A 5,860-nucleotide genomic window follows, 5' to 3' on the forward strand; every position below is an offset into this window, starting at 1 on the left:
TGCTTGTCCAGAAAGGACAGCATTGCATTCATACTGTCAGCCATCAAGGCAAGGGCAGTTCTTTGCCCAGTAGGCCATTTTGTGCCAAGAAGACAAACTTCCACATGGAAATGTCTTAGAAGCCCAATATTCTCTTGGGATCAAATTGGTGTAGCCAGGAGCAATTGCATCTCACGTCAACAGAATTCTAAGTTATTTAAATGCCATATTCTCTAGGTCTATGAAGTGTTTGATGATTACCTGTCCAACTGACCTATGTATCTGTAATACATACATCTGGATAACCTAACTAATGTAACTATAGAGATGACATGCATAGGTGACTATAAATCTATAAGTCTTATCTACCGAAATAACCTAAGGACTAAGGCTTCACGTAAACAAGGTAAACAGTCTATAAGCAAATGTATGGTAAAGAACAATGACTTCAAAATTGTGACAATACACAAGATATTTATAACAGAGGTAGGAATATATAGTGCGATATGCAATATGACAATAATCTTAAATATATATCAATATACCAAATATCCTAAACAGAAGTAGAACATACATAAAGTATGACAGATATAAATTTACATTTGTATCAATATAAAAATATTTCAAATAAGAGTAGAAACACACACACACACACACACACACACACACACACACACACACACACACACACCGAGAATGTGTTAATTCACTGCATGCTGGTTAAGTGAGATAATAGAAGCACAGTTCTCATCACCGTCAGAGCACCTTCCATTAGAGAAGGCTTAAATTAAGTCTTCTTGTTGCACGAACCCACTCTTGCAGGCTGAGGAGTTGGGGAATTAAGAGGTGGCTTGCTCTGCTTCTCTGATCTTTCAACTTTCACCCTGATACCCAGTACCAAGTTTTTATTAAGACCAATTAGGATTCATGCAACATCTTCTGATGACTCTTCACTGGAGAAACTTATAGATTCAGAAACTGGACAAAATGTCACATCTGAGCTCAAAGATGGACTGATTTTAGAAGAAACCAAAGTGAGAACAAAACCCTTCAATATTCAACAACAGAAGGAACTGAGAAGTCCATTGTGCTCCAGTGAGAATAAAAAGGGAAATGGTCATTTGTAAAGTACACCAGGTTAGGCCTGGTTACAAACTTATAGAACAAAACTGAAGCTCACTTTCTGCTGGCTGGCTAATCAGCAAGGTCCTGGGTCCATCAGTCTCTCCCTCCACCCCGATTCTGGGGTTAAAAAGCACATGTGACCATGCCCGGAACTTTATGTGGGTGCTGGGGATTCAAACTTGGACTCTCACATTTACATAACAAGGGTTCTTATGCACTGAACCACCTCCCCAGCCCTCCATCCACACACTTCTCAGGAGACGGTTTTCTTACTCTTGAGCGAAGACTCTGAGGCTGTGCTGGATCTCCAGCTTTGGGGCTGACCTCCCGTGTAGGACAAGAGTAAACCTGTCCTGCTTTAGGAACTTAGTCCTACCGAGCCGACCCTTTAAAGCAACAAACAAGGCAGCTGCCATGGTTAAAGCAGAATTGTTTCTCACAGGAAAACAAAGTTTGGCTCAACAAGTTTTTAGATATGTTCTCTCAAGAAAGAAAAACGTAATTCTTAATTCTTTAGTAATAAGAGAAACTATATTTTAAAGGATATGGAATCCTAATTATATAATTAACACTTGCAACTATAGAAATGTGTTTCAAGAATTAGTTGGTGCTTGAGAATATATACATATTTCATCATTTTAAATGAAAAGAACATTCTTTTTTAGTGCTGTGGGCAGAACCCAAGGCCTTGTACAGTCTAGGTAGGTGCTGGGCCGCTGAGCCTACCCAGCCACTACCCCTTGTCGTATTTTACGTAATGGGAACAAACTCAACCCCAAAGAGCTGACTCTAATGGAACCCCAGGTCTCATGAAACACAAATAGATCTGGAACTTAGAAAGCTTTCCCTTATATTCAACATTTATTCTAAGTTTACACGTATGAAAACATCTGTAATGTCTACAAAATTCCCAGGTGTTTGAAACCATTAATAAATGAAAATGTTTGCAGAATTTCATGCCCTGGGGCAGGACATAAAATTTATGCTCATTTTTCAAAAAAAAAAAAAACTGAAGAATTTCTTTATAAGTAAGCCATACATTTTGAAAATAAAAGGATATGTATAATTCATGAATTGTGGACACAGAGCAGAATCTGTGATGTTGAACTACACCATTCAAATAATGCTTTAGCTTTATCACATGCTATTAAATTGGTTATTTTGTTGCTTTGAGTTTAATGAATATTTCTTTGATCCAAAGATTTTGAATGCTGTTTTTGTGTTAGTTTATCAAAATAGCATTTCAGCAATGTCTCTACCTGTTTCCGGGCTAAAGAACCAAATGCTCTTATGCACACACAGAAGCCACATTAAATATTCGTGTCATACAACATCTTCTTCAGGACAGTTATCTCTGGGGGATGTTTTAAATGGATGTTTTTGACGTTTAAATGTTTTCTATCATATATTTAGATTTGATTCAACCGGGTTTATAATACACTTATCTTTTATATTTTCAAAGTAATGTTTTACTAGATTGTCTAATTACCAAAATTATACACAACTTAGGATTGTAGATGATTAATTCTGTATCATGACTAAAATAGCTTGTTTTGAATAAACTCTAATATATTTACATTACTATTTAATTAAAAACATCCTCAAATGAAGCATGTTTTCATCAATCAAAGGTTAAATGTTCATTTACATATTTTGTCTCAGTGGCTTAGCTACATGTTTAGCTTAATGATGAGTAACTATCCATTAAGGAATTACCTTTTGCTACAGGGTGGTCTTGATGTGAGGCCCAGCCAGGAGACTAGCTCAGTTTCCGACACCTCGTGCACAGAAAGGAGTGGACTGGGCAGCTGTGGCTTCCTTCTGGGAGCTCAGCACGTCTTTCATCTTTTAGTAATTGTCTCCAGAGCTAAGGAGTTACATTTTCTCACACTGTATATATATATGTTGAGATAAAAATGGAGTTCCCTTAATTGAGGTGATCATTAACTACTGAGTCATCTCTGCTTCAATCATTCTGATTGTGAGGTGATTTCATGATGTAGACTGCTTTTCATTGTTTCATAATTAAGTGCCACTTCCATGCACCCTCTAGTCTCATTAACTCGCCCTTCCAATTGCATCAAATGAAGGAAAATGTATTAGCAAATTACAGCACCATGGCTAGTTCAGGTATCACAGGAAACGGATGTTATTGAAGAGAAACCTCTCACATGTGCTGTGAAAACCACAGTTTAAGTCACCACCCCTAAATCAGGCCACCTCTTTTCAGTTAGTCTGAAAGACACTGGTTTAAGAGACACTAACCCCAGGAAGCCCAAAGTCTACAGATGGTGTCAGCTATTCACTGACACTGACCCCAGTCAATGTGCACAGCAAGTCGGCTCAGCAGGAGCATCAGCAAAGCCTTGGAGACTCAAAAACTCATACAAGGTAAGGCTGGGTGGACAAGGAGGCTGGGGTGGGATGGCAGGACACACACAGCTGGGTGGACAAGGAGGCTGGGGTGGGATGGCCGGCACACACAGCTGGGTGGACAAGGAGGCTGGGGTGGGATGGCAGGCACACACAGCTGGGTGGACAAGGAGGCTGGGGTGGGATGGCACAGCACACGCAGCTGCATCATGGTTCAGTCTTTAGTGCCAGCCGAAGAACTCTGGATCGCTCATGTAGTAACATCTGCTAGCAGGTGCTGCCCTTCTAGGAACTGTATATGCAGCAACATCTTTTGTAGATGAATTTACTATAAATGGAATAAAAGAAAAACTCACCAATTAGAGAACTAAAATTGGTTTATGTGAATTAAATTGCAACCATTCGCATCTACACAGTAACTTTAAGAGAAAGTGGCATGGGGATGAAGCTTGAAGACAGCAAAACCAACTGATCAGTGTACCATTTGGGCAATTTATTAACCATGCATTTAAAAATAAGTCTTGCTCCCATATCCTGCATTCCTCTCTGGGTTCCTTTTTTTTTTTTTTTTTTTTTTTTTATGAAATCAGTATGCTTTTCCTTAGACCCAAGCATGCCACATTTCCATTTCTGATGTAGTCAAAGTTTTTTCTAAATGCTCTAGTGCTCTATGGTCTGTACATCATTGCTTTTTCAAAAATGGGCCTGACATCTCCCCTGCCATTGAGTTGCACAGAGGCAAACAGATCGGGTACCTCAGCCACAATCCACCACACGGCCGAGGAAGGCATTGTTGCTGGAGGTGTAAGGGATGTCAATGCTGCTGCACAAGAGGTGCCGAAGACCGCCCTCATCCACCGTGTCATAACATGCGGCAGTGCATGCTCAGCTGCCAACGGCTTTGACACGTGTCTAGCTGGTCTTGATGTGCTTGCACCCCATTGCAATGAGCCTGTGGGTGTCAAGATGGCTGAGGCACCCTGTGCTGAGCATCAAGTCAACCTATTAAGGTTGATGACAACAGGACACTGGGGGGATGGGTAGGCCTCAGCAACTGACTGCGAGGGGAAGCTGTGCAAAGTGCTTGGCTGCAGTCAGTGTCCTGGGTAAGGACTATGGCACAGAATTGCAGGCCAAGGATGTCATCCAGGAGTACTTCAACTTCAAGACATGAAGGAATAAGCCTTTGGGCTCACAAAAATAAATGGCCTCATTCTTCAGCTTCCACAAATGTGCAATCAATATTTGTAATTTCTCCACTGTAAGAATTCTATTTCAGAAAATTTGCAGCACTTATAAATGTGGAGCAAGAAACAGGTATGTCAGTGGGGAACAGATGATAAATACTCGTATTTTACTATAGAATTTGAATTTTATTTGGAATAAAAATTCACTGAAGATTTAAATGAAAGGAGTGACATGAAGTGGTTTGTGATATGCAAAAATTAACTTAGTTGCCATGGACATAATGGAGTAGAATTGAGAAAAATAAATCAAAAGCATGGAGAATGTAAGAAGTTTTAAAGCTACTGAGAAAGGATAATCCAGGCTGGGGATACCCGAGCCATAGAGTGCCTGCTAAGTAAGCACAGGGATGTAAATTTGATCTGCAGATCTCACATAAAATGCCGGCAGTGGTGCTAGGGTCTTGTAGCCAAGAATCGGGGAGGTGGGCACAGATAAACGCACGGAGCTCCCTGACCAGCCAGGCCAGCTTAATTGGCAAGGCCTGGGTAATAATGAGGGAACTTCTTTCAAAAGAGCCAAGTAGACAGCTGTCCTGAGGAATGGCATTCAAGGTTGACCTCTAGTCTACACACTGGGGCACACACACACACACACACACACACACACACACACACACACACACGCATTTGTACACACTTGAGCACACTCATGAACACAATGTAATGGATAGGTATAAGCACTTCCCCAATTATGTACCTAGACAGTGATCATCGACAGATGTTGAAACCACTGCATGAAATCTCAAAGGAATTCTTTTCAGTGAGTGAATTAGTATAACAGCAAAGCCACTAAAAAAAAAAAAAATCTTTCCATTGCAAAAAATGAAACATTCATATGTTTTATTTCCTGATATAATAGAAACCAACCATGAAGCAATCTTGCAAAAATTCATATCAGGGAGCCAAACAAGATGGCTCAGCTCATAACAGCGTTTTATGCTAAACCTGACAACCCTAGTCTGATCATCAGGACCCACGTCGTAGAAGGAGAGATCTGATACCCAAAAGTTGTCGTCTAACCTCTACATGAGCACAACTACATGCAACACAGCCCCCTTACACACACACACACACACACACACACACACACACACACACACACAGAAAAAAAAACACTTTTTTAAAAAGAAAATGAA

General features: G+C 40.3%; 1 pseudogene; it reads left to right on the top strand.

Moving 5' to 3' along the window:
* The first annotated feature begins 4,069 nt into the window (after window positions 1–4,069).
* On the top strand, window positions 4,070–5,470 carry LOC143273291 (small ribosomal subunit protein eS12 pseudogene; annotated as a pseudogene).
* The last annotated feature ends 390 nt before the right edge of the window (window positions 5,471–5,860 follow it).

This window comes from Peromyscus maniculatus, chromosome 5 (assembly GCF_049852395.1).
Source record: "Peromyscus maniculatus bairdii isolate BWxNUB_F1_BW_parent chromosome 5, HU_Pman_BW_mat_3.1, whole genome shotgun sequence".
In the NCBI taxonomy this organism is placed as follows: Eukaryota; Metazoa; Chordata; class Mammalia; order Rodentia; family Cricetidae; genus Peromyscus; species Peromyscus maniculatus.